Source organism: Jaculus jaculus, chromosome 16 (genome assembly GCF_020740685.1).
Source record: "Jaculus jaculus isolate mJacJac1 chromosome 16, mJacJac1.mat.Y.cur, whole genome shotgun sequence".
Lineage (NCBI taxonomy): Eukaryota > Metazoa > Chordata > Mammalia > Rodentia > Dipodidae > Jaculus > Jaculus jaculus.
The window spans coordinates 52,633,579-52,646,965 of record NC_059117.1 but is presented as its reverse complement, the minus strand read 5'-3'; the positions used below and the strand labels follow the sequence as shown (position 1 = coordinate 52,646,965).

The window sequence follows — 13,387 nt, the reverse complement described above, 5'->3', positions numbered from 1 at the left end:
AAGAACATTCTCTAGTAAACAGTGTTTGGAAAACTGGATATTCACTTGAAATCAATGAAATTGGATCTGTATCTGAAAACACACGCAAGACCAACTAAAGCAGGTTACTGATGTAACTATGAGACTTAAAACCAGAAACCTTCTGACAGAAACATAAGGTGCAAATGGCAGGACATGGGCCATGGCCATGAGTTTGCAGGTATGATTCCAAAAGCAAAAATAAGGGCTGGAGAGATGGCTTAGCAGTAAGAGCTTTCCTGTGAAGCCTAAGGACCCCGGTTCGAGGCTCGGTTCCCCAGGTCCCATGTTAGCCAGATGCACATGGAGCGCATGCATCTGGAATTCGTCTGCAGTGGCTGGAAGCCCTGGCGCACCCGTTCTTAACCTCTCTCTCTATCTCTCTCTCTCTCTCTGTGTCTCTTTCTCTCTCTGTCACTCTCAAATAAATAAATAAATAAATAATGAACACAAAAATTTAAAAAAAAATAAGTGTGACTGCAGGAAATGAAAAGAAATTTACCAAGCAGAGCAAATGATGCACTAGCTATGAAGGTGGCCTTTGGCGGTAGTAAAAGCAGTGCATGTGACGAAGGCTGACATCAGACACACGACACTCCTGCAGCTCATCCCAGCGTCGGGATGTACCAGGAGCCTGGGGGCTCCTTGTCAATATACCAATGCACCATTGCACCAATTTTAAGGTACCCCCAATTCTTAAGTTATGAATTTCAAGAATTAAAATCCACGGACCAGATGGTAAAACTTAGGGAGACTTTATTAGAGTAAGAGAAAATAAGTACAGAGAGCTCATGCCATGTGGAAGAAGGAGGTGGTAGAGCCTGTGCAGAAGTTCGGGTCATCTACCCCCCATCTTAGTCCCGCAAGGCACAGATGATGGGGTGGGGTGGCCTTACCACAGTAGGGACCTGGAAGTTCAGGAGAGGTGAAAAGCCAACAGGATGCTTTGCTCACCTGGTGAGGGTCTCTTTATAATCTTATTCAGGTGGGCACCACTCCCAGGGTCAGGTGAGTCTGAGGGAGAGCTGGTTGGTCTGGGCTCAGGGCCTGGCTCAGGAGAAGGGGTGAGAGAGCTGATTCAATGGCTGGATCGGTTCTGCTGAAGCAGGTAGGTAGACTCAGTGTTCCTTCTTTGGGCCCTCTCCTCTGACTGGCTACCTAATTCCCCCAAGTTCATGATCAGTCTGGTTGCATAGTAAGCTTAAGACACTTTGCATGCCATAGTAAGTCCCAATCTTAATAAACAACTATAATAATAACACAGTAAAACCCTTCTTATAACTCAGCAGCATAAAGAGAATAATAAATAGTTTGTCAATGCAAAAGACACAGCTCTCACCTCAAAGTGGATAAGAGTTTACTCTGGAACCAAATATAAGTGACCATGGCCTGGGAATACACATTTAGGTTACTCCAAATTCCATGTTCCAACATGTTAACAATTTCATGAAGGTTTTATAGTTACAGAACAGAAGAAAGTCATAATCAAGGCACTTTTCAAATACATCAGCTGACCATCAGGTAGGTGGGCTACAGCACAATTGAGGGGGGGACCTCCACAGTCCTCAGATGCTGTCTGATGACATTCTTAGCCCTTGGGTTGGTGGAAGCTGGGGGTCTGTCAGTACATTAAAGAAAGCATCACACCTAATCAACTGATTGTTACCAGGATGTTAGGTCAGACTCAGAGGTGGACAATACATGTCTTTTGAGTGGCTAAAGGTGGCCCCAGGTAACTTTTGTCTGTGAATTTGCAACATCTCATCTCTCTGTGGTCACAGGAGTTCTATCAGCCTTGTTGGAAGTAGACGTAATTGATGGGAACTTCAATTCACAAGTCTTGTCCAGTAAATGAGTCAAGGCATCCTGTGATCAGTAATGTCTCACCAATGCTCTTGCCGGCGACCCTGAAGAAACTCAGAGGGTCACACAAGCAAAGACCACCAAGGGGAACTGAAGGGGAAGAAGAAGGGGTTCCACAGGATTGGAAGGAGGACAAGACAGGTAATGGGACTGAATATGTTTAATACACATTATATCCATGTATCAAATTGTCTAAAAGGGTTAGGGGCTTGGCTCATGAGTGAAAGCAAGCTGGACATCTCTAAACCTGGTGCACATAAGCGAGATGGAGACAGAGACAAGAATCCCCGGGGCTCACAGGACAGCTGGCCTGGGAGACTCAGTAGTGAACGAGAGAGCCTGCCTTAACCATGGTGGACAGTGAGTGCTGACATGTGAGGCTGTCCTCTGACCGTGACGTCCACACGCACACACCCTGTCATGCATGCACCCATACTCACACACACACATATGAAAAAAAAATTTGAAAATATGTCCAAAATAATTACTTATTTTGGGGGACTGGAGAGATAGCTTAGCAGTTAAGGTGCTTGGCTGTGAAGCCTAAGGACCCAGGCTTGATTCCCTAGGACCCATATAAGCCATATACACAAAATGGCACATGCATCTGGAGTTTGTTGACGGTGGCTAGAGGCCCTGGCACACCCATTTTCTCTCTCTATCTGCCTCTTTCTTTCTCTCTCAAGTAAATAAGTAAATAAATAAAATATTTTAAAAATAAAATAATAATTACTTATTTTAAATTACTCATTTCATTGACATAGAAAGAATTAGGTTTCATTATGACATTTTTCAAACAGATCTTATTTTTAGTTCTTCTCTTTTTCCCTCCATTCCCCTTTTAGCTCTCAGCATGTTGGACTTTGTCAAATGCCTTCTCTGCATCTATTGAGTTGTTCATGTGATTTCTGTCCTTAGGTTTATTTCTATGGTAAATTACTTTCAATTTGTATGGTAAATTACATTTAAATGTACATCTGCGTATGTTGAACCAATAGTGCATCCATGGAATGAAGGCTATTTGGTCAGGATGTATGTTCTCCTTAATGGGTTCTTGAATTCTGCTTGCAAATATTCTTTTTTTTATTTTTTTGTTATTTTTTATTTATTTATTTGAGAGACAGACACAGAGAGAAAGACAGGTAGAGGGAGAAAGAGAGAATGGGCGTGCCAGGGCCTCCAGCCTCTGCAAACGAACTCCAGACGCGTGCGCCCCCTTGTGCATCTGGCTAACGTGGGACCTAGGGAACCGAGCCTCGAACTGGGGTCCTTAGGCTTCACAGGCAAGCGCTTAACCGCTAAGCCATCTCTCCAGCCCTGCTTGCAAATATTCTGTTGCTAATTTTTACATCTATTTCATCAGAGAAATTGGTCTGTAGATGTTGTTTTTTTTTTTTTTTCATTATGTGTTTATCAGTTTTTTTAAAATGGCTTACCAGTTAGAGGCACTTGTTTGCAAAGCCTGACAGCCCAGGTTCAGGTCCCCAGTATCCAGGAAAAGCCAGATGAACAAAATGGCACATGTGTCTGGAGTTCATTTGCAATAGTAAGAGGCCCTGGTGTGCCTATTCTCTCTCTTTCTCCCCTTGCAGATAAATTAATTCATTAAATTCAAAAAATGTGGAAATGTCATGTATTGAGTGATACATGAGTGATGGGGTATGTGTGTGTGTGTAATTGTGGTAGAAGAAATGTAACAAGATAGCCAGGCCCAGATGCTGCTCTAAAACACAGCTTCTGTTGTCCAAGCTTTGCCAGGGAGACAGTGTGACCTGAGGCTCCTCCCTGTCTGTGCAGCCGCACCTGCTTGTGTATTATCTGGTCAGTGTGGCCACAGACACAAACACCCCAACAAGCAGCCTTCTCTTCTACGTTTGTCCTTTCTTACCACTGACTGATGGCTGAGGAACTTTCTGTTTGTGTCCCCAAATCGTGTAACCTTAGAAACTTGAAACCCACCAGTAGTGTAAAGAACCCAAGGTGACGTCAGACTGCCTGCCGTACTGTCTATAAACCATATGAGCTGCCAGAGCTCAGGACTCAGGCTTTGGAAGTTATTCCCCTGAGTTCATGTTGACATGACTAAGTTTTCTGATCCTGCACTCTATCTCTGGTTCCATCTCTGTGTGACTCAGTTTCCCATAAAAGTGAAGGATTTGCATGTGTATGAGCTGATGTGGTTCACTATACACTTGACTGTGGCAGCTAGTAAAGAACATTGTGTTTCCAATGCTCACCCACCTGGTTTTGCTTTATAATAGTTTCTTACAGATTTCAGAACTCACATTGGCCAAACCCAGTGGTTCTCTGGTGTCTACTCCCCAGAGAGCTAGAATCACACCTGTGTGTGACCAGGCCAAGCTGTCTACATGGGTTCTGGAGATTCAAGCTCAGAGGGTTTCAGGCTCCTTCATGCCCTCACGCACAAACAGAAGTGCACTTAACTGCTGAGCCAACTCTTCAGCTATTTATCAAGTTCTAGTGTCAAAGTAACACCAGCTTCATAGAATGAATTTGATAATATTCCTCCTTTTTCTGTTTTGTGGAGCAAGTTGAGAAGTGTTGGTAATATATCTTCATTAAATCTTGGATAGAATGTGGCAGTGAATCATAGTGATGCACCTCACCTATTTAGCAATAGAAGACCCTTTTGCATTACACTTGTGATATAGTATTGGGCTATTGGGTGAAGAAGCAATAATTCACATAGATCTTAGATGAGTATTTAGGCATGCAATGAAAGGTGGAATAGAGGGTAGTATGAAGACTATTTTACACGAAGGAGTACTGAAGAAGAAGTTTTATGAAGCATAAAAAATTGAGTGACATTTGTGTAGGTGTATGTAAGTAAAAAGTAGATTAGAACTCTCTGGGTTAACCCTTGCGGTACTTAGAATGGATGTCCCCCAATACATTCAGGACTTTGTTAAAGCTTATAATTTAGATCTCCAGCCACCTGACTAAAGTAGGTATCTGTGGGCTCTGGGTTGTGGGCTGTGGGCTGATCCTAGCATCCAACCTTAAGGCAGATCTGAATTCCAACCTGAGTATGCAAAATGTCTGAGTTCTGCCTGGACTCCATGCAATCTGACTGCTGGTTTTTGCTCTTGCTTTTGGTGGGGGTTTTTGTCTTTTTTGCCATTATGGAACTTCTCCTGGATCTATAAGGTTCAATAAATCCCTCTCTCCCAGAAACTGTGCCTGTTTTGGATATTTATCCCAACGACATTGGAGCTGATTTACCACAAGCCTTTATCTAGAAACCTGCAAGTAGACTAAAAAGAGAAATTAAATTACTAGAATATAAACAAAAGAGAAAAAAATCAAGATGCTACAAAGCCTTAGAAAATAGCAAAGAGAAAAATATAGTGAAACCAAACATTCATACTCATAAACCAACTGACCTATAAACACATTTGTAATAACCAGAGAAGCAAACAAAAGTAGAGTCCTAAAGCAGCTCTGGTCTGCTCTCTAGGTCTGGTTTTGGTATTTAACAGTGTAGGCAGAGAATCCCAGAATTGCATGGTGGCGGGGTGGGGGCGGGGGAGGCGGTGATGTTCACATAGAGAGAGCTCATACTGATTCCTGGGCAGGGTTGGAGCCCCTGGGTGTTGGGGGAGGGGGTGAGCTCATAGCACACCAACTCTGAACCGGGTTCTCTTGTGACTAATATAGGCAATTGTGTGCTGATGGCGCCCATTCTACCACACTGTGCTGGGCTCTCCATCTGTTGTGCACACTGTCCAGGCCTGCTCTTTCAGGCAGCACTGGCCTCTCCTGTCACCCAGATGGGCAGAGGCATGTAGCCCACCAGGCCTGTTTGGTGTGGTACTGGACCATCAGGTGCCTGATGTCAATGAACAAATTAGTGCAAGATCATCTTCAGTTACATAGAAATTTCAAGGACAGCCTTAGATAATGAGACCTTGCATCAAAACAACAACAGCAACAATTAGAATGAAACCAAATTGCAAAAAAGTGGGGAGGAGGGTCTTGACAAATAGCCTGAATAGACATGTTTCAAAAGGCAACAGAGGGCTGGAGAGATGGCTTAGCGGTTAAGCGCTTGCCTGTGAAGCCTTAGCACCCCGGTTCGAGGCTCGGTTCCCCAGGTCCCACGTTAGCCAGATGCACAAGGGGGCGCACGAGTCTGGAGTTCGTTTGCAGAGGCTGGAAGCCCTGGCGCGCCCATTCTCTCTCTCTCCCTCTCTCTGTCTTTCTCTCTGTGTCTGTTGCTCTCAAATAAATAAATTTAAAAAAAAAAAAAAAAAGGCAACAGAGGGCTGGAGAGAGGACTTAACAGTTAAGGCTCTTGCCAGCAAAGCCTAAGGACCCATTTTCAACTCTCCAGATCCCACATAAGCCAAATGCACAAGATGATGCAAGCGCAAGGTCACACACATGCATAAGGTGGTGCACATATCTGGAGTTTGCAGTGGCTAGATGCTCTGGCATACCAATTCTCTCTCTCTCTTTCTCATTCCCTCTCTCTTTTGCTCTCACTCTCTCTCATTAAAAAACGTGACATATAGGAGGTATACAACAGATGTTCAATATAACCAATTACCTAGAAATGAAAATTAAAAAAAAACAAAGTCACAGGGAGAAGTCTCTTCATTTGTGTTAGTATGGCTATCATCCGAAATATAAAGGATACATGTTGGTAAAGGACCGTTGCCTGAAGGATTCCTCATGAAAGTAAAGACAGGGTTGGGGAGATGGTTCACTGGCTAAAGGTGCTTGATTGCAAAGCCTACAGCCAGCGTTCAATTTCCCCGTACCCACATAAAGCCAGATACACAGAGTAGTATATGTGTCCCGAGTTCATTTGTGGCTGCAAGAGGCCCTGGTACACCCATTCTCTTTCTCTCTCCCTCCCCACCCCCATCTCTCTCACTAATAAATAAATTAATTAAAAAGTAAAACTAGGTGCACACCTTTAATCCCAGCACTAGGGAGGCAGAGGTAGGAAGATCACTGTGAGTTTGAAGCCACCCTGGGACTACATAGGGAATTCTAGATCAGCCTAAGCTAGAGTGAGACCTTGCCTTGAAAAACAAACACAAACACAAAAAAAGTAAAACTAGGGTCTTTTCCTTCCCCTTACAGCCGGCTTTCCTCCCCTCCTTTTCAGAGGGTCCCTCCTGCGGCTCCTCTGCAGCCAGCCCCGCGCCCGCCCCCGCCCCACCCGAGGTGTCCCAGGACCTGGCGGATCAGGCGCTGGTCACTCCAGCTGCGCTGCCCGGACGTGCAGCAAGCGAAGACCAGCTGGCATCGAAGGAAGACGAGCGAGAGTTACAGTTAACCGCAGACCTGTCGACTCAGTCCTCCGCAACTCTTACAAGTTCGGACAGTTTTGCTTCTGCTCAGCCCGCTCGTCCACGGAAAGTGGGAGACGGGTGTGTGGCAGCCTGGAGGGAAGAAGGACGAGGACAAGGCGGAGATGGAGGAGACAGACAAAGGAAATGGCAGCGCTGCCGTCGCCTTTGCTGCCTACGGGAATGTTCAGCGACTCCACTATTGAACCTCAAGCCTGGAGAAGGCAGGCCAAGGAGGCCAGGGCAACAAACCCAAGTCAAGAAGAGAAATGATGAAGCCGGGCATATGTGCATGGTGGTGCATGACTTTAATCGCAGCACTCAGGAGGTGGAGGTAGGAGGATCGCCATGAGTTCGAGGCCACCCTGAGACTACATACTGAAGTCCAGGTCAGCCTGGGCTAGAGTGAGACCCTACCTCAAAAAACAAAAAGAAAGAAAGACATGATTGCCCAGCAACTTAAATATAAGTATGAAAGCTTTGAAGAAAGCACAGAGAATAAAAGAGCTTGAGCAGCAAAGAGATCAGGAGAAGTGGCAGCAGTTCAGCCGCAGAGCTTATTCTAACCTCAAGAAGGGCGGGGTCAAGAGGCATGTTTGCGCTTCTGCTGAAAGTGTAGCTGGCCAGGTTGCAGCAGGAGCTTCTGCAACTGCTGACAAGCGTGGAATGCAGAATCAAGACACGTCTAGATACAAGGTCAGGCACTCAATGCCTCAGTAACCTAAGAACTGTCGGATATCACCTCTGCAAGGGCTTTCCATGGACCTTTTTGTCCTTATGTTTTTCCAGGGGAAAATTACTTGCTAGACGAGTGAGGACCATGCATTTTCTTTGACTTCAGTAGAATGAGCCTTGAAGGAACTTGTCATTACTGCTGCACCACGGTTCCCTTTGTTGAATAAGTCAACTTTTCTAGACAGATGCTGCTTAAGTCAGCGCTTAGATGACTTCCCACTTACCTGCTATTATCTGACGACATTCTGTAAGTCATAACTTAGGATTTTCAGGGGCTTTGCACTTGACTCCTTCTAGCAATTCATTGGAACATCAAGACAAAACACCAACCTGCTAAAGATTGTTTTCTTTATCTTCAATATTAAATCCTAGCCAGGCAGGAGAGATAGCTTAGCGGTTAAGTACTTGCCTGTGAAGCCTGAGGACCCGGGTTCAAGGCTCAATTCCCAAGGACCCACATTAGCTAGATGCACAAGAGGGCCCACGCGTCTGGAGTTCGTCTGCAGTGGCTGGGGGCCCTGGTGCACCCATATTCTCTCTCTCTCTCTCTCTCTCTCTCTCTCTCTCTCTCTCTCTCTCTGTTTCTCTCTCTCTCTGTCTGTCTCTCTCAAGTAAATAAATAAAAATGAACAAAAAGAAGATTCTTTTTGTAGGAGCATCAGGATTTCACTTTAAAAATAAATATTCAAACATAGCCATTGTCCAGACAAGCCTACCTATAAGTTAATTCATAAATGGCAAGGTTTATTTTGAGGGCTTTTTTTCCCCTCAATAACTTTTTCTCCAGGCCTATTAGGTCATTTTTACAGTTGGTCCATAACTATTTTTTTTCTAATTGAGTTTAGTTTTGTCTAAAAACCACGTTTAAGATGAGCTCCCCTTCTAAGTGTGTGTGTGTGTGTGTGTGTGTGTGTGTGTATGTGCGTGCGTGTGGGCGTGTGTGTGTGCATGCATGTGCTCTTGTTCTGCATGCTTTTTTCCTTTGTTTATTCCTCACTTGTGGTAGTGGTACCATTTTTTTGGATGTGTCATGTTTATAAGGGAAAATAAAAGGCTGATGTATAGCCCTGTATACAGTTTAGATACTATTTTTGTAAAGAAAAGAAAGAAAGAAAGAAAGAAAGAAAGAAAGAAAGAAAGAAAGAAAGACTACATTAATGAACAAGACTACTGAATGTTTCATGATTAAGATTTTCTTGTATCTCTTGTGCATTCATCTGACCATAATTTCCCTATATAGTATGTTCATGTCGCTGGGTTTCTAATTTTTACTAACTAGACCAAATTGCCAGCTTTTGTTGGTATAAGTGAACATCACAGTTAGCCAAGTTGAGTTTAAGCCAAATACATGCATAGAGAAAGGATCTTCCTATTAATGGAAGAAGATAATTTTTTTAGGATGTGTGTTACTTTCAATTTTGTATGTTTAACTTTTATTAAAATAAAATGTTTAAAAATTAAAAATAAGTAAATAAAAGTAAAACTAGAACAGTCACATGATGTCATGAATTAGGGTCGAAGTGTACTTACCTGCATTCAAGTGATTTCCAACTAGAAGTGAATATTTCTACACATTTTATCTATTTCCATTGTCTTTTCACTTTTTAAATTTATTTTTGTTGCATATGTATGTGAATGTGTGCATGTGTGTGTGTGGGGGGGGTCTTTGTAAGTTTGTTGGAACATGTAAGTGTGCAGGCATGTAGAGACCAGAAGTCAATGCCAGGCGTGTTCCTCCCTCTCCACTCCAGTCTGTGAGATGAGGTCTCTTGACAACATTGCAGCTCACTGATCCTGCTAGCCTCTGGCTGCAGGGCCTCTGCGGTTGCCTCCACTGTAGTTAATTATTTTAAAGGCATGAATATGATGAGATAGCTGTAATCATTTTGTTTGACTAGGTTTAATTCATTCTCTCTCTCTCTCTCTCTCTCTCTCTCTCTCTCTCTCTCTCTTTCTCTTTCTCTCTATCAGTCTCTATTGCCTTTCTTCCTCTGGGCATTTACTAGAATTTACAGTGCATTATTTAATAGAAATGGCACTAGTAAACTTTATTGTATTATTTATAAACTGAACGGAATTCCATTACAGCTGTGTTTCCCCAAGAGTTAGCCTTGAAACATTTGTCTGAACAGATGATTGCAGAGGAAAGAGTTCATGTTTCTTTTTTTTAAGCCTGTGAAACTTCATATTAAGAGATTTTTGAAAGTAAAAATCTTAAAAATCTGGTAGTTGAAAAAGACGTATGTTTAATTTTCACTCCTTTTTCTAACAGATCATAGATAGATTGGTCACATTTTTTTTTTTTCCAGGTAGTGTCTCACTCTAGCTTAGGCTGACCTGGAATTCACTCTGTATTCTCAGGGTGGCCTTGAACTCACGACGATCCTCTACCTTTGCCTCCTGAGTGCTGGGATTAAAGGCATGTGCCACTATACCTGGCATATTTTTCATAGTTTTAATTAAAACCATTAGAATCCACATGTCACTTAACCATCCAAGTAATTGTTTAACGATGCAAATAAATCATTTGTTCTAATTATCCAACTGAGAAAACACCAAGTATGAAAATGGAGTTGGGAGAAGTGTTCTGTCCTTGGCACAGGCAATAAGGGTACATTGTTTGAAAATAATGTGAAAGCAGTAATGTAGCCAACCATGTGCCTCTTGTGCCAGAAGTGTTTAGTGCATCTGAGTTCAAAGCTTAGGTAATTGATTCAGTTGCTGTTGAGTCTTTACAATATTTGTATGTTTCACATCCATGTATTCTGAGTTATCTATCCTTTAGTGAGTTTTGTGTTCTACATGGAAGTTACTTTGAAAAACTCCTCCATATATGATTGATAGACAGATAGATAGATGACAGAGATGATAGGTGGATAGATAGAGGATAGAGGATAGATAGATACATAGATAGAAGACAGATAGATGATAGGTAGGTAGGTAGGTAGGTAGATAGATAGATAGATAGATAGATAGAGATAGATAGATAGATAGATAGATAGATAGATAGATAGATAGACAGACAGACAGACGATACACAGACATAGGTACTGGCTCCCCATACATGCAGAATGTAGATTTACTCACTTGTGTCCACTTGAGAGGCAGCTAGTACAGTGAAGAGTTATTGATACTTTGTTTGGAAAAAAATTTCCATCTTTATGGAAAAGTAAATTTGAGGGCTGGAAAGATGGCTCAACAGTTAAGACATTTGCATGCAAAGCCTAACGTCCTGGGATTGATTCCCCATTAGCCACATAAAGCCAGATGCACAAGTGGTGAATGTGTCTGGAGGTCATTTGCAGTGGCTAGAGGCTCTGGTTCACCCATTCACTCTTTCTCTATCTGCCTCTTTCTCTTTCTAACAAGGAAATATATAAGTAAATAAGTTTTTTAAAAAAAACTAAGCTTAAAGTAAACAATAAAACCTTACTGATGGAAAAAGCAAACAAATGGAGCCTTTATATTTCTATAATTAATGTGAACATTTGGAGATTTTATTAAGGTTTAAAATTTAAATCCACAAAACAGGTGGGCTGTATATTTGCACCTGCTATGTGCACAGTCTGGTTGGCATGTGAAAAATTTGGCTAAAGTTGAGCAACACATTGAGGTTGACATTTCAAATGTTTGTATGTGAACAGCACAGCTGCCCTTTTGTCCCCTGTCAGTCCGTGGTGGGCTCTGGCTGGGAAGAGGTGTCCCCGCGCCAGTGTGTGGTTGCCGGGGACGGCAGCCGCGTGAGCAAGTAGCTCTTCCCGTGGCCGCTTCGCGGGTGTGGACCCAGCACACTGCAGGCTCAGATTTGAACTCCTTTTAAAAAAATGTTTATCTATTCATTTTCAAGGAGAGAGACGAGAAGGAGGGAGAGAGAGAGCTCTTCAGGGCCTCCAGCCACTGCAAACGAATTGCACATGCATGCACCACTTTGTGCACCTGGCTTTACGTGGGTACTGGGGAATTGAACTGTGGTCGTTAGGCTTTGCAGGCAAGTGCCTTCACTGCTGAGCCTCTCTGCAGCCCCTGACATCCTTTTTTTTGCAGGTGGAGAATTCTTTACTGGTCAAGAAGACTAGAAAAATAAAAACAAACCTTCTACAGCTCAAATAATACACTTCCTGGAACACGGAAATTTTACCTAATTAGGGAAAAAAAGTGTTTATAGATAATATTTTTATAATTTTAATATATATATGTATATATAATTATAATTTTTAAATGAGGAGATTATTTGAATTATTCAAGTTGGCTGTTAATGAAATTTCATACATCTTTACATTTGATAGGACACCTCACACAAGCGACAGAAGGGAAGACGATCTGATTAGGACACAGAGCTGGACTCATCCAGAAACAAGCCAAGGAAATCTTGGAGCTTCCAGAAGCCAGAAGGGTAAATAGTCTTCCCAAGAGCCCTAGGGTGGATAGCAAGGGCTTGAAAATTAGTTGATTTTTCTTGATGGTGTGCCAACTGCCTGACCAGAAGCTACTACAGAGAAGAAAGGTTCATTCTGCCTACATTGTAAAGAGATTCAGCCCATTATTGCTGGCAGGGCCATAGTCAGTTACACCTCAGCCTCCTCAGGAAGTAGAGCTTGAACAGGAAGTCGGGACAGACCATAAACCCTCATGCCCCACCCCCCGCGGGCACACTTGTACCAGCAAGCCTCCACTTCTCAAGTTGCCACAGTCTTCCCAAATACCACCACCAGCCAGGACAAAGTGTTCCAACGCATGAGCCATGTGGTACCCTTTATGTTCAAACCACAACACCCTGCTACCTGGAACAGTCCTCTGAAAAATACACCCCTTGTCTCAATATGTCCTCAGTGCTATTGAGCATTGTGAGAAGCCAGGTTTAATGCTTAGCACTGAAGAAAAAGAAACTTCTATTTTCAGCCACCAGGTATTTTTTGGGGGGCAATTTATTGGAGTAGCCGTAAGAAACTGGAGTTCATTTGCAGTGGCTGGAGGCTCTGGCGTGCCCATTATCTCTGTCTCCTTTCTTTCTGCTTAAAAAGAATGAAAGGAAGGAAGGAAGAAAAGGAGGGAGGGAGGAAGAGAAGGAAGGAGGGAGGGAGGGAGGGAGGGAGGGAGGGAGGGAGGGAGGGAGGGAGGGAGGGAGGGAAGGAAGGAAGGAAGGAAGGAAGGAAGGAAGGAAGGAAGGAAGGAAGGAAGGAAGGAAGGAAGGAAGGAAGGATTTAAAAAGAAAGTAATGCAATACTGTAGTCGATCCACATGCATAATAAATGTGAATTAGGCTTTCTCATTTGAACAATTCTACCCCACATTTGTTACAGCGCTATGAGCTACCTGGTTTTCCTATATTCATAGACATCTCCTCTTAGCATACATTTTTGTCTGTATATTATCACTAGACTTGGTTCTGAACCCAAGACTCTAGGCGAGTGACTGTAAACACTGAATATTCAAGTCCTTTACACACAACA

At 43.0% G+C, this 13,387-nt stretch overlaps 1 pseudogene; it reads left to right on the top strand.

Moving 5' to 3' along the window:
• Positions 1–639: 639 nt before the first annotated feature.
• On the top strand, positions 640–11,689 carry LOC101600249 (annotated as a pseudogene).
• The last annotated feature ends 1,698 nt before the right edge of the window (positions 11,690–13,387 follow it).